The sequence below is a fragment of the Capricornis sumatraensis genome, chromosome 10, assembly GCF_032405125.1.
Source record: "Capricornis sumatraensis isolate serow.1 chromosome 10, serow.2, whole genome shotgun sequence".
In the NCBI taxonomy this organism is placed as follows: Eukaryota; Metazoa; Chordata; class Mammalia; order Artiodactyla; family Bovidae; genus Capricornis; species Capricornis sumatraensis.
Genome location: NC_091078.1, coordinates 92,378,590 through 92,404,562, shown reverse-complemented (window position 1 = coordinate 92,404,562; position 25,973 = coordinate 92,378,590). Strand labels below are relative to the sequence as shown.

The 25,973-nt window shown below is 44.0% G+C and overlaps 1 protein-coding gene across 1 annotated transcript in view; it reads left to right on the top strand.

Moving 5' to 3' along the window:
- The window catches only part of CACNA2D3 (calcium voltage-gated channel auxiliary subunit alpha2delta 3), an 875,864-nt gene that overhangs the window by 30,594 nt on the left and 819,297 nt on the right, over positions 1 to 25,973 (top strand). The gene's annotated exons all lie outside the window — the stretch shown is intronic.

The window sequence follows — 25,973 nt, the reverse complement described above, 5'->3', positions numbered from 1 at the left end:
CATGTGTTAAAACCATCATAGAGGAATAAACAAAGTGGTAATTACAATTCAGCCAGGATTAGGGAGTATTCTGAGGGGAGACAGCTCCTGAAGTAATTGGGAAATTGGTGCTTAATACATGCTGGGTAAATGGATACATGGATGGAAAGAGGAGGAGGAAGAGGGATGGGTGCCTGGAGGGATGAATGGATGGATTGGATGAGTGGATGGATGGATGGAGGGATGAGTGAATGGACTGGATCAGTGGTTGGGAATGGAGGGAGGGAAGACAGAAGGGAGGGCTGGATAAAGGGATGGACGGTTGATTAGCTGAAGGACTAGATAGAAGGATGGGTAGATGGATGATTGGGTAGGTAGGTTGATGGATAGAGAAATGGGTGAATGGGTGGGTAACTGGGTGGATGAATGGATGGATTGTGGAATCGATGGTGAATGGATGGATGAATGAGTACATGAGAGGATGGCTGTGGTTAATATTCCATACTTGAAGCAAATGATATTAAATGGAAGTTTCTCATCTCAGGAGAGTGGACATTATTCTGAAGCGGACTTCATACCCAGTGCCACACCTGGAATGTTTTGGCCATTGAGCTTGTGCCTCTTTCTTTAAAAGCTGCGTTTCTATTGGCAGGTCCTTTTATTTGGTAGGACTTTAAAATGGTGCTTATTCTTCCATCCACTCATTCATCCAATCATTCATTTAATTAAAAAAACAGTCCCTGAGAGAGTTTGGCTTCTTTTCAAAACCTTCTCTGATTAAATGCATGTGAACTTAAGTCTCACACAGTCTAGCACTTAGTAGGTGCCTCAGATATTTTTTTAAGGAATAAATGCATCTTTCTTAGATGTTGGTTATTTGTCCATACTGTGGCCCAAGAAATGGACAAACTGAGAAAGAAGTAAATCACTTAGGGCCCCAGAAAGGGGAGAGGCAAAGGAAAAATGAAACCTCAGAATGTAATTGTTCCATCTTTCCTTCTTAATTTTTAATAGTGTTTAGAGAACAAAAACACATGGGTGAAATATTTTAAAGAGACATTTATAGATATTTTGAAGTGCAAGCTATGATTGATCTTTTCAATACCAGAAGAATTTTTATCTCAGTGTGAGAAAAAGTGTGCGGTTGTGTGACTTCAGTCTTATTTATTGTGACCAGATTGCTGAGACAGCCCCTCTTGTTTTACAGACTTGCTGGAGAAGCAAAGAGGTCTCCTGGGAAGGAGTTTTATCTCAGTTGGACCCGTATAGGTGACACTGGTGTTGTTGCCAGGAATTGAGAATCGTGGGAGAGGGCCACCACACTCAGTTCCCTGTGAACTCATTGTATCGGGTAAATGCGTCAGAGGTCCACTGGGACCCCAGTCTCCATCTGGAGGAGAATGTAGACGAGTTCCTCTGTACTGAGTATCCACAGCCTTTGCAGGGCAGGGGTGTCAGGTTATAGTGACATGTGGTAGCTCTGTGACCTTGAGCAGGTTAAGTCACTACTCTGGGCCTCAGGGTCCACATTTGTAAGAAGAGGAACATGTTCTCCTGGGAAAGGTTGGGCCACATATGTAAGCACTGGCCACTGACCACAGTTGGCCGGGCAACCAGTCAATGCCGGCAGCCTACCTCAGTCCCTTAGTTCAAGATAGTGGAAGGAAATAGGAAAGGAGAAATGCACACATGATACTTTGGAGTCAAAATAAATACACTTACTGAAAAATGAGTGGACTTGGGGTTTGTGGGGCTTGTGGACTAACATAAATCTCATCAACATATTGAATATATGCTGTTTGTCAGGCACTGGGCTTGTGTTATTGTTTATGAACAATGAACAAGACAAACGTGGTCTCAGAGAATGTGGTTGAGGGGTTCTGGCTGGATAGATGCTAAATAAAGGAATAGATCTAACGGAAGAAACCATAAAGGAGCTATAGTCCATCTTTTGAACTTTTTAACATGACTCACAGTAGGAAATATATTTACATGGCAAAGTGGTGTGTCTGTGTGTGCGTGTGTGTGTTTCAATTGTTTTTTTCTTACATGTGCATTGCACTGAATTTTTTATTCTGCTTATTTAAAAATGGCAGTTCCAACCCACTAAATTAATTATATTACTTCTTACAATTGCCTTGTTATTACTTGCAGCCTGAAAAAGGTTGTAGAATGAGATTTTTTTCTGCTGGGATCTGAGACTTGGCTGGTGTGTCCTCACGATAAAGCGAAATGTGATCTAACACCCTTTCAGAACCTCCATTTGGGGCAGCGTGGGCCCTCAGCCAGTGAAGAATGAGAGGCTAAGCAATGTGGTGGAAGACAATCAAACACTGAATTCTAGAGGAGTCACAGCTTTTTAGCTGAAAACTGTATGGATTTGGGGGCTTTCCTGGTGGCTCAGCTGGTAAAAAATCTGCCTGCAATGCGGGAGACTTGGGTTTGATCCCTTGATTGGGAAGATCCCCTGGAGAAGGGAAAGGCTACCCATTCCAGTATTCTGCCTTTAGAATCCCAAGGACATATAGTCCATGGGGTTGCAAAGAACTGGACACTACTGAGTGACTTTCACTTTCACTTTTTCACTGGTGCCTAATTGGTAAAGAATCTGCCTGCCAATGCAGGAGACATGGGTTCGATCCCTGTGTAAGGAAGATCCCCTGATGAAGGGAATGGCAAGCCACTCCAGTATTCTTGCCTGGAGAATTCCATGGACAGAGGAGCCTGGCAGGCTATAGTGCATGGAGTTGCAAAGAGTTGGACACGACTTAGTGACTAAACAACAACAACAGTGTGGATTTGTATCAGTTCAGTTCAGTTCAGTCGCTCAGTCGTGTCCGACTCTTTGCGACCCCATGAATTGCAGCACGCCAGGCCTCCCTGTCCATCACCAACTCCCGGAGTTCACTCAGACTCATGTCCATCAAGTCAGTGATGCCATCCAGCCATCTCATCCTCTGTCGTCCCCTTCTCCTCCTGCCCCCAATCCCTCCCAGCATCAAAGTCTTTTCCAATGAGTCAACTCTTCGCATGAGGTGGCCAAAGGACTGGAGTTTCAGCTTTAGCATCATTCCTTCCAAAGAAATCCCAGGGTTGATCTCCTTCAGAATGGACTGGTTGGATCTCCTTGCAGTCCAAGGGACTCTCAAGAGTCTTCTCCAACACCACAGTTCAAAAGCATCAATTATTCGGTGCTCAGCCTTCTTCACAGTCCAACTCTCACATCCATACATGACCACAGGAAAAACCATAGCCTTGACTAGGTTTATGGATATTCCAGTATGATTGGAATGGCAAAATCTCTAGGGTAGTTGAGCAAAATGGCTCTTTTGATCTAACCAGCTAATTTGAATGCTATTCCCCATACAAGTAATTATATTCTTTCATTCTAACTCAAACAATTTTACTAAGGTTCTACTCTGTACCAGGTTTAGAAAAAAGACATAGCTAGTATTTCTATACCATTTGTTATGCATTGGATTGGCCAAAAAGTTTGTTCAGATTTTTTTCATATGATGTAACGGAAGAATTCGAACGAACTTTTTGGCTAACCCAATATGAGGTACTAATCCAAGCACTTAGGGTATAAAATCTTTTAATATTCCCGATAACCTGATTATTCTTACTATCCCAATTTCACAAATGGGAGCCAAGCCTAGGAAGGTAAAGTAACTTGCGCGAGATCAGGGACTGGGTCAGTTCTTATCCAGAACTCTTGGGTTTAGGAACCTGAGTCTTTCACCTCGTCCTGTTTTGCTAACACATCTCAAGAAGTATATTGAATGCCTCCTACTGTTTCTTCCCCCAGCTTATTATTATTCCCCCAACTGCAGCCGACATACCTCTGCAATTTTTCTCTTCTAGAATCTTCTCCCAAAGACAGCCATCAACCTTCAAGCAGTTACATGGCTCAGTCCAGGGGCAAGGGCCATTGGGAGAGAAAGAGGATCAATGGGTGTTTTGTTAAAGATAACCTTGAACACAGCATTGAGGGAAAAGCAAGTACGATCCATGAAAAGCAAGTTGTAGAGACAACCCCTTCATGGTGTGGATGAATGCTGTTTCATGTGAGATCATCTCTTGAGTCCAGTCTATTAAAAAGCTTATCAGCAGGTCCCAGCACCAGAGCCACGACTGTGGGGCAAGTGAGGAAGATCATTTAGGAGCAGGGCTACTTCTTGGAGCAAATAGTCAACCTGAACACATTTTGTCTGTTTTTGTAGATGCCGTCCAGAAGCTTTATTTACTGTAGTTTATTTACTGTAAAATTTATTTATTTGGCTGCTGTGGGTCTTAATTGTAGCATGTGAAATCTCGTTCCCTGACCAGGGATTGCACCTGCATTGGGAAGTCCCTGTTTACCATAGTTTAAAAATACATAGAATGTCACTTTTTTTGTTACCCCACCACTCCTCTGCTTTTCATGTAATCTTGCCAACTGAGGTTTTGCCAAACATTGTATTTTCTTTAAGAACCTAATTATTAGCCTATAGCTTGTTTTTGAGGCCATGAAGTCTGATTTATAGGCACTTGTTTTGCCTCCCAACTCAATGAAAGCTCCATGAATACAGGAAGCTTGTCAGCGCCCTCCTGGCCTTCGGTTGGCTCCCAGAAGCAGAACCTGAGTTAGTAATCTCAGTGCATATGGTTTATGTATGAGATGAACCCAGGAAACACCATCTGGGGAGTGGGGAAGTGAGAAAGGGTGTTTTTGTTAAGCCAGTTGCCATGGTGCAACTGAAGTGTAATTCACGGGGGTTCCCACTGTAAGCTTGAGGGATCTGGTCCTGTGTACACCGAGGCCCATCAGTCACTGAGGAGGGCTGCTCCTGGGAGGCACGCAATCCTCAGGAATTCCGGCCAGATTGGAAGGTGGGTGGGGCATCAGGTCATCTGCTCCACCCCATGGCACCGCATGGTCAGTGTCTTAGACTCTCTGGGAACCAGATTCCAGGATGGCTCCTGGTCTTCATGTTCCTGTATAGTCCTCTCCTTCCCTGGATCAGGGCTGGTCCTTCCTGGCAGATCTGACGATTTGCGACTTCCGAGGCTTGGTCTCTGTCCTGGTCTCTAGGATCCCTTGCTCTCCAGGAGCTAGCTGCCATGTCTTGAGGGACCCACGTGGACAGGAGCTGAGGTCCCTGGCCAACAGCCAGCACCGACTTGCTAGCTAGGTGAGTGAGCCACTTTAAAAATGGATCCTCTGGGACTTCCCTGGTGGTCCAGTGGTTAAGACTGCATTTCCCCTGTAGAGGGCGTGGGTTTGATCCTTGGTCAGGGAACTAAGATCTTGCATGCTTTGAGATGCAGCCAAAATTAAAAATAAAGCACACTGCCACCATTGGAATAAAAAATGGATCCTCTAACCTCGTCTCATGGAGAAGGCAGTGGCACCCCACTCCAGTACTCTTGCCTGGAAAATCCCATGGATGGAGGAGCCTGGTAGGCTGCAGTCCATGAGGTCACTAAGAGTTGGACATGACTGAGTGACTTCACTTTGATTTTTCACTTTCATGCATTGGAGAAGGAAATGGCAACCCACTCCAGTACTCTTGCCTGGAGAATCCCAGGGATGGGGGAGCCTGGTGGGCTGCCGTCTATGGGGTTGCACAGAGTTGGATACGACTGAAGGGACTTAGCAGCAACAGCAGCAGCAGGTGACATTAACCAAGGGAAAAGGGGATATGCAACAAACTTTCCTCCTAAACAACTTTCCTCCTCTCTCCCATGAGATCTGCCACAATAATGTGGGAAGTTTTCATTTAACTACCTGGTATTGCCAGCAGTTGGTACATCCTCTCCCGGCCCCGGCCTCTACATTCTAAACACCTCCTATAGGTGTCAACCATAAAGTACCGTCTCTATTACTCTATAAGAAAATACTTAAAACAAAGATGAATAAGCACTGACTCTCAAGCAGCAGCAACCTGGTCTCAAGGATACCATGCCCAGCCAAGACTTGATGGTAATCACTTGTGAGACCCCATACGGGAACTGCTCAGCTAAGTCTTTCCCCAGTTCCCACCCCACAGAAACCAAGAGAAATAAGAAATGACCATTAACATTTAGGTCACTAGGTTTTTGGGGTGACTTGTTACACAGCAGTATGTAACTAACACAGTCAATGAAGCCTTCGATTGCTTTGCCTTTGCTGGAGTTATTTCCTCTTCCAGTGAGGGATGACGAATGTGTTGAACAAAGATGATGACTTGAGTGGGAACAGTGAGAAGAAAGATGATAAATTCTCCGTGCAGAGGCTCTTTTCATGTAGCAACTTCCTTGTAATCATTACATTCAGAAGTTCTTTGAGGCTGGGGAGAAGCAACATGTAATTTTAAAAGGTGCTGTGCTATTTCAGAAGGAAATTGCCAGCCAGGGCTGGAGGCATCGAAGCTCCACAGTGCCGTGCCGAGACTGTCCTGTCTCTGTGTTGTCTGTAATCTCTGCTTCCTGTAGTCTGCCTACTTAAAGCTCTGTGATTCTTTGCAGGGTCTGGGATGTTTTTAGGAGCCCCCTGGCTCGCTATTTCTGTAGGCTTCTATTTGGCTCTCTAGGGGGTGTCTCTTCCAGTTGCAGCTTTGAGGTTATCCTGGTGCAGTTACAGAAATCCCCCTACCTGTTAATATAAATCCTTTGGTGAGCTATTCTATTTCAGATGCCTTCTGTGGAAATTCTGTTCCAGACCAACTTGGAAATGTTTTCAGTATCAATTCTGTCTTTGAGCAATATCCTGGAGTTCACTGCTTGCCAGGGAAGGAGCCCAGCTTGAGCCTCCAGAGCCCTGTGGGGTGGGCTTCTTGCATCTGACCCCTCCCAGGCAGAATCCTGTGTGGCATCTTCTCTCTAGAACAAACAGACTTTCCCTTTGGACATCAAATATTTGAAAAAAAAACACTTAATTTTAAATGGTTACTTTCCATTTACAGTTATTACAGCATATGGGCTATATGCCTCATGCTGTACAACACATCGTTGAGCCTATTTTATACCCAGTTGGGGCTTCCCTGGTGGCTCAAATGGTAAAGACTTTGCCTGCAGTGTGGGAGACTCCAGGGTTCGATCCCTGGGTCAGGAAGATCCCCTGGAGAAGGAAGTGGCAACCCACTCCAGTATTCTTGCCTGGAGAATCCCTGGACAGAGGAGCCTGGTGGGCTACAGCCCATGGGGTCACAAAAAGTCGTATATGACTGAGTGGGTAACACTTTGACTGTCACTTTACACCCAATAGTTTGTACCTCCCACTTCCCCACACCTGTCTTGCCCCTTACGCCTTCCCTCTCCCTACTGGAAACCACTAGGTCATTGTCTATGTCTGTGAGTCTGCTTCTTTCTTGTTATATTTACTAATTTGTTGTATTTTGTAGACTCCACATGTAAGTGATGTCATATAGTTTTTGACTTTCTCTGTTTGACTCATTTCACTTTTAGCATGATGCTTTCCAAGTTTACCCATGTTGCTGCAAATGGCAAGAATTCATTCTTTTTATGACTGAGTAGTATTCCACTGGGCTTCGATGGTAGCTCAGCAGTAAAGAATCTGCCTGCCAATGCAGGAGACGAGGGTTGGATTCCTGGGTTGGAAATATCCCCTAGAGAAGGAAATATTCTCACCTGGGAAATCCAATGGACAGAGGAGCCTGGCAGGCTACAGTCCATGGGGTCGCAGAGGAGTCAGACATAACTTAAGGACTAAACAACAAGGATTCCATTCTGTGTGTGTGTATATAGATAGATAGATATCAATCACATCATTTTTATCCGTTTATCTTACATCAAATCTTGAATAACAAGAGTGTCAATGAAGAAGTGGCTTCTTGAAATTGGATGGGCATGCTCAGTTTTCAAGGGTTGGTGGTGTTTTCCTCTGCTTTTCGTTTTGAGGATTTGGTTAAGACCCCACATGGTTTCACCCACTGAACTGTTTCTGTGTTAAAGTGTTGGAAACAGGGTACTTCCTCTTGGGGCAATGATTTCATTTGTTCAGCCAGCATGCCCTTTTGGACCTCGTGCTGCTTGGAGCTTTGGGTCAGACTCACTCATTTGCAGAAATGCAAAGAAAATGGGCTGTCTGGATCTTTCCCCTGTGGTAGTTGCTAGTGGTGTTCATGAGTATTTCCTTTCTCTTCCTTCTGGGTGCATGTTAAATCACACTGCCCATCCTGTTGAAGTGTGGTCATGTAGCATGCTTTTGGCTGATGGAATATGAATAGAGGTGAGATGTGTCATTTCTGGCACAAGAATCCTGTGAGAGTCGTGTGTCTGCTCACCCTGCAACTGCAGTGTTTCAGAGGGTAAAACTGTCAACCCTTCCATTTTAAATCATCCAAGCAAGCACGCTTCAAATTATTGCAGTTTGCTTTTGTCATTTATTTTATATCAGGGTCCTGGTTGATTAAATCATCATTAAACTAGTACATGATCATTTGTGACATTTTGAAAAGTGGGGACTAAATTGGAAGTGGTCAAACAGAAGATGGCAAGAGTGAATATTGACGTTTTAGGTATCAGTGAACTAAAATGGACTGGAATGGTTGAATTTAACTCAGATGACCATTATATCTACTACTGAGGGCAAAAATCATTTAGAAGAAATGGAGTAGCCCTCATAGTCAACAAAAGAGTCAAAAATGCAGTACTTGGATGCAATCTCAAAAACAACAGAATGATCTCTGTTTGTTTCCAAGGCAAACCATTCAGTATCATGGTAATCCAAGTCTATGCCCCAACCAGTAATGCTGAGGAAGCTGAAGTTGAACAGTTCTATGAAGACCTACAAGACCTTTTAGAAGTAACACCCAAAAAAGATGTTCTTTTCATTATAGGGGACTGGAATGCAAAAGTAGGAAGTCAAGAAACACCTGGGGTAACAGGCAAATTTGGCCTTGGAATATGGAATGAAGCAGGGCAAAGGCTAATAGAGTTTTGCTAAGAGAACGCACTGGTCATAGCAAACACCCTCTTCCACAACACAAGAGAAGACTCTAACATGGACATCACCAGATGGTCAATACTGAAATCAGATTGATTATATTCTTTGCAGTCAAAGATGGAGAAGCTCTATACAGTCAGCAAAAACAAGACCAGGACCTGACTGTGGCTCAGATCATGAACTCCTTATTGCCAAATGCAGATTTAAATTGAAGAAAGTAGAGAAAACCACTAGACCATTCAGGTATAACCTAAATCAAATCCCTTATGATTATACAGTGGAAATGACAAATAGATACAAGGGATTAGATCTGATAGAGTGCCTGAAGAACTATGGATGGAGGTTCGTGACATTGTACAGGAAGCAGGGATCAAGACCATGCTCAAGAAAAGAAATGCAGAAAGGCAGAATGGTTGTCTGAGGAGGCCTTACAAATAGCTGAGAAAAGAAGAGAAGCAAAAGGCAAAGGAGAAAAGGAAAGATATACCTGTTTGAATGCAGAGTTCCAAAGAATAGCAAGGAGAGATAAGAAAGCCTTCCTCAGAGATCAGTGCAAAGAAATAGAGGGAAACAATAGAATGGGAAAGACTAGAGATCTCTTCAAGAAAATTAGAGATACCAAGGGAACATTTCATGCAAAGATGGGTACAGTAAAGGACAGAAATGGTACGGACCTAACAGAAGCAGATGTTAAGAAGTGGTAACAATATATAGAAGAACTATATAAAAAAGATCTTCATGACCCAGATAATCACGATGATGTGATCACTTGCCTAGAGCCAGACATTCTGGAATGTGAAGTCAAGTGGGCCTTAGGAAGCATCACCATGAAGAAAGCTAGTGGAGATGATGGGATTCCAGTTCAGCTACTTAAAATCCTAAAAGATGATGTGTAAGTGCTGCACTAAATATACCAGCAAATTTGGAAAGCTCAGCAGTGGCCACAGGACTGGAAAAGGTCATTTTTCATTCTAATCCCAAAGAAAGGCAATGCCAAAGAATGTTCAAACTACCGCACAATTGCACTCATCTCACACACTAGCAAAGTAATTCTGAAAATTATCCAAGCCAGGCTTCAACAGTATGTGAACTGTGAAATTCCAGATGTTCAAGCTGGTTTTAGAAAAGGCAGAAGAACTAGAGATCAAATTGCCAACATCTGCTGGATCATCAAAAAAGCAAAAGAATTCTAGAAAAACATCTATTTATGCTTTCTTGACTATCACAATAAACTGTGGAAAATCCTGAAAGAGATGAGAATACCAAACCACCTGACCTGCCTCCTGAGAAATCTGTATGCAGGTCAGGAAGCAACAGTTAAAACTGGACATGGAACAACAGACTGGTTCCAATTAGGAAATGGAGTATGTAAAGGCTATATATTGTCACCCTGCTTATTTAACTTACATGCAGAGTACATCATGCGAAATGCTGGGCTGGATGAAGCACAAGCTGGAATCAAAATTGCCAGGAGAAATATCAATAACCTCAGATATGCAGATAACACCACCCTTATCAGAAAGCAAAGAAGATCTAAAGAGCCTCTTGATGAAAGTGAAAGAGGAGAGTGAAAAAGTTAGCTTAAAATTCAACATTCAGAAAGCTAAGATCATGGCATCCAGTCCCATCATTTCATGGTAAATAGATGGGGAAAGCGGAAACAGTGGCTGACTTTATATTTTTGGGCTCCAAAATAACTGCAGGTGGTGACTGCAGCCATGAAATTAAAAGTGCTGGCTCCTTGGAAGAAAAGCTATGACCAATCTAGACGACATATTAAAAAGCAGAGACGTTACTTTGCTGACAAAGGTCCAAATAGTCAAAGTTATGGTTTTTCCAGTAGTCATGTATGAATGTGAGAGTTGGATTATAAAGAAAGCTGAGTGCCAAAGAATTGATGCTTTCGAACTATGGTGTTGGAGAAGACTCTTGAGAATCCCTTGGATTGCAAGGAGATCCAAACAGTGAATCCTCAAGGAAATCAGTCCTGAATATTCATTGGAAGGACTGATGCTGAAGCTGAAACTCCAATACTCTGAGCACTTGATGGGAAGAACTGACTTATTGTAAAAGACCCCGATGCTGGGAAAGATTGAAGGCAGGAGAAGAAGGGGACGACAGGATGAGATGGTTGGATGGTATCACCGACTCAATGGACATGAGTTTGAGTAAGCTCCGGGAGTTGGCGATGGACAGGGAGGCCTGGCGTGCTCCAGTCCATGGAGTCACAAAGAATTGGACTTGAGTGAGTGACTGAAAAGATAGTAAGAGGTGAAAAAAAATCCATAATTTTATTTGTAGTATTGCTGCTATTAACATGTCATTTTTTTTCTTCTAGACTTTTTGCTTGCTCAGTGCAGATTTTTTTTAACTTGAGTTCAGTGGTTTGGGATGTACAGTTTTATGTCCTTTATCCTTCTTGCTATTAATACATACTCTTCCTAATAGTTCCTTTTAATGATTGTGTAATAGGATTGAACAAAAGTTTAAATGAAAAACTTTTAAACTTCAAAATCATAAAAAAAACCCCTATATTTTTCATAGCTGTAGTCAAGGAGGGAATAAGTAAAAAACAATTTAACAAATTTCTCACTAGTACCTCCCATGTACCAGGCTTGTGCTGAACATGGAGGCGAATATGACAGAATTATCAAGTTCTGTGGGGCTGGTGCTGATGAACGCTGATGCTATCTTTAATCTCCTTGGATTTGTTACCCACCAAGTTCTTTGTCTTCCTTGGCTAATGGAATCTACCTATTTTGAAAAACACACACAAAATTTGCTCTTTTCCCAGGGGAGAACTCAAGCTTCTACATTTGGGGAGTCCACTTTATGCGTACAAAATTTATGAACACAAAATTGTGTTTTTTTTATGAACTTTGTGTTCACTTTACGAACATAAAATGATTAATAGAAAAGAAATCACAGCGCATGATGTAAAAGTTGTATCATATACGTAACATACCATAAACATTACAAAATCCAGAAAATAACATAAAGTTATTATTACTATTATTTTAATTCATAGCCTAACATGTTCCATGTTCCCAAATCTCTCTCTCTTTTTTTTTTTTCCCCTACAGTTTTTGGCTGAAAGCTCATTGATCGGTTTTTCACATAATGATGGTTTTGTAATATCATTTTCTATGGAAAAACTAGAAAGATGACTCATTCTGTTTTGGCAGTGGTCCTGCCCATGGGGTGCCCAGTAGAATAATCTGGGAACTATTACAGTCCTAAAGCTGAGGATGCTCCCCAGGCTAATTAAATCAGAATCAGTGGGACCCAGGCATTTGCCTTTTATAAAAGCACTGGGGGAGAAGCACCGCTCTGAATAGAATGGAAACTTGGCTTCTATTATTGGTAGTGTAGAAAACTTTCACTCCTTGTGACTGGTATTGTCATGTATATTTTTAGGTGTGTCAAATTTGGGAAAACTCCCATCAGACTGCTTTCATACAGGAGCTGTGAGACTTCGGGGCATTTCACATTTTCTGTGCAGTGACTAATCTTAAATGTCCTTTGAATTGAAGACACTCGTTAACCAGTTTGTCATTGGTGTCCTCATTTTTTCAGGCATTTTAATGAGATTTATGCTGGTTTTCATTGAGATCAGTATTTTGTGTCAAAGGACTAAGAAGTTAAATGATGAGACCAAATGTGATTGAGACCATTTTAGCCGAAGGAAGCAAGTGAACAGGGGCAAGGTGGAGCCAGCAAGGCCAGTGTGGGAGGAGGGCAGTGGCGGGTGGGGTAGCGATGGGCGAGGTGACTGGAAAGGGGTCCTGGTTTCAGGGGAGAGAGTGCCTCTTACCTTAGTGCTGGAGCGTGCATACCTGCATTACAGTAAGGGATCAGGAGCGTTGGGGTTACCTCCCTTCAGAGGCACGTGAAGCTTTGTGTGAATCCCAAACATTGCTAATCATCAACTAACATTGACACGATAGGAAAACAAGATATATACACCCCTCTACGGGCTTCCCTGGTGGCTCAAATGGTAAAGAATCTGCCTGCAATGCAAGAGACGTGGGTTGGATCCCTGAGTTGGGAAGATCCCCTGGAAGAAGGCATGGCAATCCACTCCAGTATTCTTGCCTGGAGAATCCCCACGGACAGAGGAGCCTGGTGAGCTACAGTCCATGGGATCATAAAGAGTCAGACACGACTGAGCGACTGAACACGGCACAGTGCACCCCTTTACACCCCATCTGAATGGACCCCCCAACTGAGCTTCCCCTTCACTCCATCCCTACAAGCCCCCAACCCACCAGCGTCCCCCGACAGAGAGATCAGTGTGACAGAGGGCAAGTTGAAGTGAAGGAGACAGTGGTCTTAACCAACTGAAGTTAAAATATTTCACTTTTGGTATTTTGACAAAAAAATATGCATGTGAACACAATGCTGGGTCCCTGGGAGGGACCCCTGGGATGGGTCCTGAAGCTTGGGTCTCTTTCTGTCTCTCTCTTTTTTTTAAATTAAATCAATTTTCTTTTTGTCTGCCCCACACAGCATGCAGGATCTTAGTTCCCAGACTAGGGATTGAACCTGTGCTCCCTCCAGTGGAAGCACAGCATGTTTAACCACTGGACCACCAGAGGTGTCCCTTGGGTCTCTTTCGCTTCACAGTTAATCAACCTCTGCTTCAGTGCAGGAAATAGTAACTGAATGTCATGTGTGCTGGTCAAGTTGCAGCTTAAGAGGGAATAAAAGAGCTACTGATGACAAAGTTTCAGCCCCGGGACCTTAAGAAGTGGTTCAAACGTCTGTGCCTTTCCTTCTGTTTTCATGACATGAGAAATGACTGTCTGAGGCAGCAGGCTCACAGCCTGAAGGATATCATGATGTGAGAAACATCGTTCTTCCACTCCCGTCCTGTTTCCATTGTGCGCCTCGACCAGAGGCTCCTTTAGGAAATACAGCAAAGGCTGAACCACGGCCAGCCGGGAGGGGTTCCCGGTCTCGTCACCCCCCGACATTAAGACTGCGATGATTGCTTCTCAGGGGGGAGCCACTGTGTTGTCATAGCTTCCCAGCCAGGGACATGGAGGTTCGTGGGCTCATAATCTGGGCTCACCTTCATGGTCACGGCCATTTCTGAGGCAGACTGACCCCCAGAAATCCTGGAGGGGTTCTAGTTATAGACAGTGATGTTCCTCTGGGTCAGTTTTCCGGTCGCCTGAAAGTTCTGGAAGGGAAGGCATGGTGACCTTCTGCTCCTTGACGCATCTCCCGAAGGGCCTTAGGAGGTGGGCACTTTGTGATGAGGGGAGGCGTGGTCTGGTGTTATCCTTAGCCTCTGTCCATCATTCCTTTGTGTGGTGAACACGGTGGTGTCCAGCTCTGGGCAGAGCAGGCTTGTCAGTGAGAGCCATAGCCTGCCACTTTCAGGCTGTGTGGCTTCCGGCAAGTTAGTTACCCTCTGAGACCTAGATCCCTATCAGGGTCCTTGTGCAGATTCAGTAAAAGTGTGCAAAGCCCTTAACCCAGGCCTGGGCCATGGTGAATCCTCAGTAAATAGTACCCATCATCTCTGTTCCTGCTGCTTCCACCTTCCTGATGGAGGAGTAGAGAGAGGAAGCCAGGGAGCTCGGATTTCTGCCTCTTCACTAGAGGGATGAGCAAGCGCAGGATGCACCACTTCTCTGAATATTATGTTTCTTTTCTGTCCAAGATGATTGAAGGAAATCAGTTTTTTTAAATAGAAACTTGAATGCCCTTTGGGGAAGGATCGTTCTGTATCTGTTAACACAGATTCTGGTGTATGTCCACACTCAATGTTCCCCTGCATGGTAACGACTCAAATGTTTCTAAATGTCCTTGGGAGCGGGTGATGGTACTGCCACCACTTGAAAACCACTAAACCAGCAGCTCCTCCTGAACTTTGATCCTATCTGACCTGGGGTGGGTGGTGGACTGAGAATCTGGCGGGGTGGTTGGACGAGGACCTGTTCACTGGGTCCCTCTGCCCTTGTGATTCTGAGATCGCTTAATTTCCTCCGATGTAGAAGCTTCTCAGCTCCCACAGGCATGGAGGAAGGCAAGGGTTTCTAACAAGTGAAAACCAAACCTGATTTGGTTCTAAGGATTCCTCTGTGGCTCCTACTCACATTCTTGGCAGTTGATCTATGTGCCTTCCTGGGACGGTGGCCACCAGAAATACCTTTGCCCTCCAGTGGTGTGGAGGGTTGAAGTCTGCTACCCAGAAAAAGAGCTGTGCCTTGAGTGCCCTAAGAGAGGATCCCAGTGCATGGTGACTACTGCTGAGCTCCTGCAATTCTTGGTTGCCAAGAACCATCCAGATGGACAGGGGCTTTGTTTAAATCCTGAAAATTTGCAGCATGGATCCCTGTGGAGCTGGCTGCATTTCCTTTCAGACTGTCTCCACATTTCAGAGAGAAAGTCCAAGGCTGGAAATTTGACCCTGGCGGACCTCTGTTTTCCAGCTGGTGCTTTGTGGTCCCCAGGGCCATTGGCAGCCCGAGTCCATCATGTCCCTTTGCCCATTTATTCTCCGGAGGTTGACAGTCCTAAATTATAATGCTTCTTGCTGAATACCATTAATCTTAAGCAAGCAACTTACTGCAAGTTATTAGCTGCTCACCTTGAAATCCTGTGAATAGAGAAGAAAATTGCCCTACTGTCCTAGAGCCCCTTATTAATTGAATATGTGGCAGAAGAACACAGAGAGAGCCATTAATTTACAGATATGGGAGTTTGTTGTCCCCCTTTTATTTTTATTTTATCCCTGGATGTTCATCTAATTAAATTATTTAAACCTGCTAATTTGGGGGAAGGCTTGTCTTTCTTCACCTGTACCTTTCATTGTAAGTGTGTTAGTTAGAAAGATGTTAGTGATGCTTCTGACTCTGTGGTGCTCAGTTAATAGAAAAAGAATTTTGAAGAGTTTGTTGCCGTCATCAGATAATTTTATGAATCTTTGGGTACATTTGTAATGAGTTTTTATGAGACTTTCTGTGACAATATTTTGTGTATCTCTTTAGTGCAGAGAGATGAAGATTGCTGATTTAATGGTCTGAAAAATTCTGATGTCTTTATTTACATTTGACTGATGAGAGATTTTACATCATTTCTCTTATCAAAGATATCCTGATGAAAGTTAACACTCTGTGGAAGATTTTAAGAGTACTGATATTACCTGGATAACAGTTTCCATAAATTTAAAAAAAAGGCTGCTGAGATTGTTTTGGGGAAAAGGACTGTGATCCAGTCTTTGGGTGTTAGGGGAAATTTCTCTCATTACCTGTATATATATAATATATATACAGAAATTCTTATATAGATAAGAAACTCTTATATAATATATTCTTTTATACATATTCTTATATAAGAGTTTCTACTGACACAGCATGTGCCAGTTTGTGTGTGTGTGTTTTGCAGTCAATTCCTTCTGCCTTGTGTTCTTATTGAGTTATTCCATTGTCTGTGTTACTGAGACAACTGTGTTCCTCAGTGACTCAATAGTAATGCATCTGCCTGCAATGCAGGAGACCTGGGTTTGATCCCTGGGTGGGGAAGATCCCTTGGAGGAGGAAATGGTAACCCGTTCCAGTATTCTTGCCTGGGAAATCCCATGGACAGTGGAGTCTGGTGGACTACAGTCCATGGGTTGCTGGAGAGTTGGACATGACTTAGCGGCTGAGCACAGTGTTCCCCACTAGGGCAGAAGCTGTCCATTGGGTGTTTCAGTCAGTCAGTTCTTCACTCAGTCGTGTCCGACTCCTTGCGACCCCATGAACAACATGCCACGCCTCCCTGTCCATCACCAACTCCCGGAGTTTACCCAAACTCATGTCCGTTGAGTCGGTGATGCCATCCAACCATCTCATCCTCTGTCATCTCCTTCTCCTCCTGCCCTCAATCTTTCCCAGCATCAGGATCTTTTCAAATGAGACAGCTCTTCGCATCAGGTAGCCAAAGTATTGGGTGTTTAGAAGTCTCCTAATCAGGTGTATAGATGACTGGCAGTAGAATGTTTTTAGTAAAGGTTTGTCAAAGGGAAAAATGTATGATTTCTTTAGTCCTGCAGAGACACTGCTGTGCACCAGCCATCAGAATGGACCTGATACCTTCGTACTCTGATTGTTCACCCCCAAGCTTTCTGCTTTTCTCTAAGACACAGCATCTTCCAGTAGGTTCCATACACCCCTGGACCATGTATTGTTGGCATACACAGCAGTGTCTGTGAAGATGGTCAGTGACAGCTCAACCTTGGGAGAAAGTAAGTTCAAGGCTCCAGTAGCCTTGGTGAGGTTGAGGAGGACCATGTTCAAATCTGTTTTTTGTTTTTTTTTTTGAGGGGGGTCTGAAGTATAATTTTTAATTTTTTTTAAGTTATAAAAATTTTTTTGTATTGGGGTAGAGCCGATTAACAATGTTGCGATAGTTTCAGGTGGAGAGCAAAGGGACTCAGCCATACAGATACATGGATCCATTCTCTCCAAATCTGCACCCGCGGGGAGCGGGGAGTTGATTAAGTGCAGACCCAACTTTCAGAACTAAAGGGTATGGGGGGCAGGGCTGGGCCTTTTGTGAGGGGAGTGGATGAGCCGCCTTGTGGGAGGTGGAACTGCCTTCACTGGAGAGGCGCAGGGAGAGAAGCCCCTTTGGTAAGGACTGTTCTGAGAGCCTTTGTATCCTGGGAGTGGGGGGCCCTCTGTGTGGGGGGAGTTTAGAGGAGAGGAACTTAAATGGCTCTTTAGATTCTGAGCAATTTTCTTGAGTCTTGCCTGATTAAGGGATGAGTGCTGGGTTTATACATTTGTTGACTTAAAAGGCATGAGAGTTGTGAGTTAAGTTTTATTTGGGGCAAAATGAGGCCTGCAGCCTGGTAGACAGCACCTCAGATGACTCTGAGAGACTGCTCCTAAGAGGCAGGGGGCGGGTCACCATATATGTGATTTTGGTGAAGGGGGAATACATGCAATCCAGCACATATTTTTTTCCAGAAGGTTTCTGCTAGTCACAAGGAACAGTCATCACCATGAAGGATTTTAGTGTTTTTCTAGATATGGATCTTCAAGAATTAAGCTCATAAAATCAGCTCCTGAGAATATCTAACTCTCTGAAGACCTGTCCTGCCAGTTTTTCCCTGAACACAGAGTGCCTCATTTCTGCTCTCCACTCTGAAGTCCTTTCAGGGGGTGTTGAAGGTCAGCAGCTGCAGCAGCTCATGATAACCCTTGTAGAGGGAGATGGCAAGTGCGCATTTGCAATTCTTCATTGCTTTCACCTCCTCCCCTCCCTAAATAGCAGTCTCCCTGTTGTCTTCCTTTTTTCCGAGGACCTCTTCTTCAGTCCTCTCTCTCTATCCTCATTTTTGTCCTAAGCCCTCTCTTTCACGCCTTTCTACATTATTTTTTACGTCTATTACTCTTACTTTCTCTCCTTTCCTATATTTGCTTCTTAGTGAGCCCTCTAATAGAACAAATGCAGAATGGCTATCTTTGAGTCCTTCTGATTGAAGGAATAGATTTTGAGAAGAGGAAGAGCTAGAATGAGTGGGGAAAATGAGGTCAGTGGGAGCCTCCCGCACACAATCTGGGACACCGGGGCTTCTCCAGAAAGGCTGGTGGAATGAATGAGGGAGTAACTTTCATCCACTTCTGCTAGCCTCATTGTACATTTGCATAATGGTGAGTAGGTTTTGTTTTGTTAAATCGTGCAAAAATATCCATTGAGATTTCTCCCAGATTGAGGTACTCGTCTTTTAAAATATGAGGATGAGTGAACAACCTATGGGGTGAGGTTGAAGGAGTCAGGAGCAGCTGGGGTGGGAATAGTGTGCAGGTGTACACGGAGAGACTGGTTTGGAATTTGAGGATGCTCTCCTCCCAGGTCGTGGTGGGAGCTGCCAAGCTGCTCCTTTGGGAAGCCTGGCTGAGCTCTGTTTACCATCTGGATGCGATTCCAGGCATCTTTGCTGAGGATTTGCGGCCTTTTCTGCACTCCTGCCTCTATTACTGTGGTTGCCCCTGGGTTACCTTGCTCAGGCCTTACTCCAGAATGTTATTGTTGACTTTCTAGAGTTTGTTTATGCAAATAAATGCATAAATCGATGCATATGAGAAGTAAAAGGAAGTCCCCTTCGGATGGCTTGGGCCTGAGCTCCATGAAGCCCAGAGGCTCAGGAGAGCACCCTCTGAGACTTTCCCTAACTTTACTGAGTGCCAGGAAGTCTGCTGTTGTAAGTATTGCAGCCCAGAGCTTCCATTCTGAACGCTCACCATCCTGCCAGGACGTTTTTCTGTCCGCTGGCTTAAAGTTCCCTGCCAGTTTGGGTCTGCACTGAGTCGTGCCCAAGACTGTGAGATTGAAATGGACGTTTCAGGATGATCAGGAATAAACTTCAAAAATGGCAGACAGGGGTGTTGCTTATTGTAGGAGACCAGCTGTGAGCTGTTAGGGTGTGGTTGAAAGAGACGCCCTGAGTAGGGATGGGGGGTGGTCTCAAGAACATAAAGCTGAAAAGCTGCCAAGCAAACGGAAATACATTTCTTCAAATTTCTTTCAATATATCCAGGTGGAAAAATCATCAAGCTCTGACCCTGAACTTATAAAGAAAATAGCGGTGCTTTCTGGGTGGTGAGGCCAGACACACCCAGCTCAAGGAAAGGGTGTTTGTTTTTAGCAGGAAGTACTTTTTCCTAGACTCCAAATGTTACCAAGTCAGGTCCATTTGCAAGACTGAAAGTAATGCCTCATGGTCCCTGGAATGGGATGGGGACCCAGGTTACATTTTGTGAGTAGGCCATAGCTTCTCATCTCTGATGCCCTTTCTTCCATTTATTTTTCAGTTTATTATTAAACCTTTACTTTTTTGTGCCAGACACTTGCCCTCAAAGAGCTTCCGGTCTACTGGGAGAAACAGAAAAGAAAGAATAATTAAATAAATTAAAAAATGAAATGGTGAGAAATGAAATAATGCAAACAGGAAACAGTGATAAAAAATAGTGTGCATGTGGACTGGTGTGTGTGTGTGAGGGTGTGTGTGTGTGTTGAGGGTGTGTGTGTGTGTTGAGGGTGTGTGTGTGTGTGTGTGTGTGTGTGTGTGTGTGGTAGATGGGAGAAATATTCCTTATTTTTTTTCTTTTTTAATTAAAAAATTGTTACTGAAGTATATAGTTCATTTACAAGGTTGTGTTAGTTTTACATGTACAGCAAAGTGATTCAGTTGTATATGTATATTTATATATATTTTTCAGATTCTTTTCCATTATAGGTTGTTACAAGATGTTGAATATAGTTCCCTGTGCTATACAGTAGATCCTTTTTATCTGTTTTATAGATAGTAGTGTGAAAGTGAAGTCGCTCAGTCATGTCCAACTCTTTGCGACCCCATGGACCGTAGCCTCCCAGGATCTTCCGTCCATGGGATTTTCCAGGCAAGAGTACTAGAGTGGGTTGCCAGTAGTGTGTATCTGTTAAATCCAAGCTCCTAATTTATCCCTCCCCACCTTTTCCTTTTGGTAACCACAAGTTTGGTTTGGACCAAACTCTATGTCTTTGAGTCTATTTTTGTTTTGTTAATAAGTTCTTTTGTAACATTTTTTAAAATTCCATATATAAGCAATCTCATATATTTGTCTTTCTTTGTCTGACTTACTTCACTTAGTATGATAATCTAGATCCATCTGTGTTGCTACAGATGGCATTATCTTTCTTTTTATGGCTGAGTAGTATTCCATTGTGCATACATTAGCATATATACCATATTGTTTTCTCCATTCATCTGTTAATGAACATTTAAGTTGTTCCATGTCTTGGCTATTGTAAATAGTGCTGCTATGAACACTGGGTGGATGTACCTTTTTAAATTAGACTTTTCTCCAGACATATGCCTAGGAGTGGGATTACTGGATCATATGGGAACTCTATTTTTAGTTTTTTAAGGAAACTCTATGTTTTCTATATTAATTACACTAATTTACATTCCCACCAACACTGAGGAGGGGATTCCCTTTTCTCTATACCCTCTCCAGCATTTATTATTTGTATACTTTCTAATGATGGCCATTGTAACCATTGTGAAGTGGTATCTCATTGTGATTTTGATTTGTATTTTTCTAATATTAATAATCAGTGGTGTTGAGCATGGAAATATTTCTTTTACAAGGCAATGAAAGAAGACTTCTGTCTGAGGAGGTGACATTTCAGCCAAGAAGTGAGTGAGGAGAATGAGCTCTTCAGATAAAAAGTCCAGGGAAAAATGGCCTGGGAAAAATGGCTCAGCAACAGGCTTTGCCAAGAGACCCTGTGAGGAGGGAACCAGGACAATTCACCCTTCAGGTAGAGGATTCCACATCAGGTCCATTAGAAGCAGAAGCTTGCTGCTTTCTAGTACAGAAAAGATTAGCCAGTAAAATTCACAGCACAATTAGCAGTTAAACAATGTATGTGAAAAAACATTCCTTATTCAGATCATTGTTAATGGTCAGATTTTAGGACACTCTGGGGCACAGTTTGAAATTTCAGAATATCACAGTTGTGGATCTTTTTGTATTGATGGGGCTTCCCTGGTGGCTCAGACAGTAAAGAATCTGCCTGCAGTGTGGGAGACCCAGGTTTGATCCTGGGTCGGGAAGAGCCCCTGGAGAAGGAAATGTCTACCCACTCCAGTATTCTTGCTTGGAGAATTCCATGGACAGAGGTGGCTGGTGGGCTACAGTCCATGGGGTCACAAAGAGTCGGACAAGGATAAGCAAATAACACTTCACTTTCTGTATTGATACTTGTGTCCCCAGAGAGTCAAGAAACCTCCCTCCCACCCTCCCTCTGTCCTTGCAGTTCAGCAGTATTAACCAAAGGCAGATCAGTGAGTAAATCTGTCTTCTACCAGAATCAATTTTCTTCAGTAAAAGCTTTCTATATGAAATCTGGCACATCTACATTTTAAAGCTTCTATTTAAGAAACCTAATTTTTGTGAAACTTGAACTCAGCTGGAAAGATGAGTAAATTTTATTATGTTTGCCATGTCAAGAGACTTCAGCCTTTCTATAGGCTTTGTCAGAGATTTTAAATGAAAAATATAGATGGAATAATTTTTATACAGTAAAAAAGTCCTTAGACTGAATAATCAGAGACTTTGTGTGTTATTGGAAAGACTCTTACAAAGGTGATCTGACAGTGTGGCTGGGCTGAGAGAGGGTGGTGTGTGGACTGAATGTTACTAAGGAACGGCACAGTCTGGAACTTTGAGGCATCTTCATAGAACTGTTTAAGACTTTTTTTTTTTTTAAAAAAAAAGAAAAACAAATTCTAATTTAGAGATTATAGCCATTTCTTAGGAATAGCTAAGTGATGAAGTTACTTGCTGAGGGCTTTTCTGAATTCTGTAACTGTATTATAACAATCACTTTGATATTTGTCCTGAGATACCAACTTGTCTGCTGTCCTGAAGTGATCTATATGAGTTACAGTGAGAGGTGCCAAGGAAGATATCTGGTGATTCTTAACCTGTAGGCTCTTGGTTTACAATCTGGCCGGTCCTGAAATCTGCATGGCTGCAACTTCTTGGGGACAGGGCTGCCCCCTGGCGGTGGGATGGTTCACACCAAGATGCCTTCCAAGCCCTCAGGAGCCACCCTGACATATGCACACATTGCTATCTGAGAGAACGCACACACTGTTCACAAATTTTCACATTCCAGACATGAAGTGTTTTATGCCCTAAACTGCTGAGATATGATCATCTAAAATAAAGGTTGATCAAAGAAATTCAGGTCTCTTGATAATTAGAAGAACAAATGATTAGGAAAGGTGGGACTCCAGTTGCTTGAAAGCTTAACCTATTCAAGCCGCCGGCCAGTTGAGGAGGGCCCTTTGTCTCCAGTTCAGTGTTTGGCTGGCACGACCATGCATGGTTGGCTGTTGGAGAAATGGCACGTTATTCCCACGCGGTGCCTTTCCGTTGAACTTTGAAGTATTCTAGGCTGAAACCCTTGGTTCTCTCTCTTCCTCTCCATCTATTATTGTCTGTTCCTCCTTCTCAAAAATTTCTCTCCATCTCCCTCTTTTCTGCTTTTCTTGCCTGCTTTTTCCTGTGACATTCATTTCTGTCTTTAGTGTCCTTCCTCCTTCACCAGGAGTCCAAAGCAGATCATACTCTGTCATTCTTGCTCTGCTGTATCCTCTCAATGGTCAATCAGAAAGCTCTCTTTCATGAATGGCCTCTTTTTCGAGAAAGGGCCCATCTAACATCCCCACTGCCCACATGCCTTTGCACAGCTGAGTGATCCTGAAATGCGGCCCTCCCTGTGTCTCTTTCCAGGCATCTGCCACCTCCACTGTTCCCTTCCAAACACAGAAATGCTGTCTCTTCTCCCTGGGCTGCCAGCATAAGCCCACATGGAAAGGTGTTCATTGGAGCTGGCAGAAAACATGTTGCTCATATTGAGCGGACGTGTGTGTTTTCTGCTGAGTCTTTGACAAGCCCTGGTCCTACACACAGCAGTGCTCTGGACAGCTTGGATATGGGAGAACTGTGGGACTTCCCCTTTTGGATTCTAAACCTAGAGCTCCTCTCCATACCTTGTACATGAAAGTGTTGCAAGAAAATGGAGCCAGGGAGGATGGTCATGTCCCAGGTCTCAGGTGAATCCCTCTGATGAGCCTCCAAGCGAGGGTCCTTTGCTTCACTCAGCAAAGAATTCGAGAGTGAGCCACGGTAAAGTGAAAGTAAAAGTTGCTCAGTCCTGTCCAACTCTTTGCGACCCCATGGACTATAGCCCACTAGGCTCCTCTGCCCATGGAATTCTCCAGAATATTAGTGTAGTTAGCTAGCTATTCCCTCCTCCAGGGGATCTTCCCAACCCAGGCATCGAACCCAGGTCTCCCACATTGCAGGCAGATTCTTCACCAGCTGAGTCACCAGGGAAGCCCACAGTAAAGTGGAAGCCAGCTCATTTAGAGAGCTACACAGTCCATCTCAGAAGGTGAGCACAGCCCTGAGAGAGACACGTTCGAGACACATTCCATAGAGTGGACCTCTCAGATGTCCAGAGCGGCTCTGAGAGAGAGACGTTCCATAGAGTGGACGTCTCAGACGACCAGAGAGGCCCTGAGAGAGACGTGTTCCATAGAGTGGACGTTTCAGACGTCCAGAGCAGCCCTGAAATAAAAGCATTCCATAGAGTGGCAGACGCCCAGAGCGGCCCTGAGAGAATCGCGTTCCGTAGAGTGTGGACGTCTCAGATGTCCCGAGCAGCGCTGAGAGGCGCATTTGCACCATAGAATGGACGTTTCAGGGGGCGCCAGGAGCCCTGAGAGAAACTCCCTCGACAGAGTGTGCGCGTCTCAGCGGCAGCAGGGTCCCTGAGAGAAACCCGATCTGTAGGGTGTGAAAGCCTCAGAGGGCAAGAGCGGCCCTGAGAGAAGTTCGCTTTGCAGACAGACGGCGCACCATCTCTGAAGGTGAGGAAGGCCCCCAAGGTGTGGGTGGTGGTTATTTTTTATGGGCTGGGTAATTTCATGGGCTAAGGAGTGGGAGGGTTTTTCCAGCTGTTTTGGGGAAGGGTCTGGGATTTCTTGAAATTGGGTCACTGTCCACTTTTTGGTGTTTTAGGGTTTGCCGGAAACCTGGCCTGGTACCTGTGGATGTGACATGGAGCTCATGTTTTGCTGTGAGGGTATAATGAGGCTTGAGGTCTACTTGAAGTGACTCTCCCGCCATATCTGGGGCCTAGTTGGTTCTAAGCAGTTTATGTGGTATCCTCAGGGACTGTGTCATTTTTTTCAAGGTTGTGCCCTTTCCCCTTCTCTCCTGTGTAGGAAGGTGGGTCTCGCTGTCTGAATGGCCCTTTAAATATAGGTTAAGGTGATGTACGATGTACACACGGTTGGGTGGGGCTTTCCTGGTGGCTCCAACGATAGGGAGTCTGCCTGCAATGCAGGAGACCTGGGTTTCATTCCTGGGTTGGGAAGATCCCCTGGAGAAGGGAATGGCAACCCACTCCAGTATTCTTTACTGGAGAATTCCAGGGACAGAACCACCTGGCAGACTGCAGTCCATGGGGTGGCAAAGAGTGGGTAGGACTGAGCAGCTAACACTTTCACTTTCTTAGACTTCACAGATAGTTAAGCAAGGTTTGGGTTATCTAATCCTGATCAAATGGAGACGGTGGCTACCAACTCTCTGTTTTTGCCTATGGCAAACCCTGCTTCTAGAATAATGGCAATTTCATAGTAGTTTTGAGTGAAGAAAAGGAGTGGGTCTGTTTAGAAGGACTCTCTACTTTCTATTTAATTCATTTATTCAAGACATACCTATGGAAGATTTTGGTAGGTGCTGGGGTTCCAAAGAGACATTGAGTCTGTTTTCTGTCCTCTATCCAGGAAGATAAACTCAACCAACTCTAATACAAATGTCTGGTGATCTAAGGAAAGCCAGTGTGCTGAGGGCATGTTTTGGTTTGTCCCAGTTTTAACACTGGAATAAGGTGAGTCACTCCCTGGTGACTCACTTGGTAAAGAGTCTGCCCTACAATGTGGGAGACCCAGGTTCGATCTCTGGGTCGGACAGATTCCCTAGAGAAGGAAATGACAACCCATTCCAGTATTCTTGCCTGGAGAATTCCATGGACAGAGGAGCCTGGTTGGGCAACAGTCCATGGGCTCACAACAAGTCGGACACGACTGAGTGACACTTTCACTTTCACTTTAACACTGGAAGTCCTGAGCAAACTAGGACTAGATTATGGTAAGGCACAGAGGTGGAGGGAATGGGGAGTGGTAGTTATGGCTCTGTGGGGGAAAAAAAAAAGAAGAAAGAAAGAGCTAAAGAAGTTTAGGACCGGAAAGAAAGCCCACCCATTTATCCTGGGAGAGGCAAGAAACACATTAGAAAAATAAAGGCACTGGGAAGTCTCAGCAGAGAAAGCTGTTTAATTTGTGCAACCAGGATTTTGCTAACTTTCTTGATCTCAGAACTCTGTGCACTTAACATCCTGTGAGCATCTTAGGGCTCTCCCCTCTTTGTCCTTTGGGGAAAATTGCACCGTTCTCTATGCTAAAATGCATATTATTACCGTATATTATTAGTCTTATCCA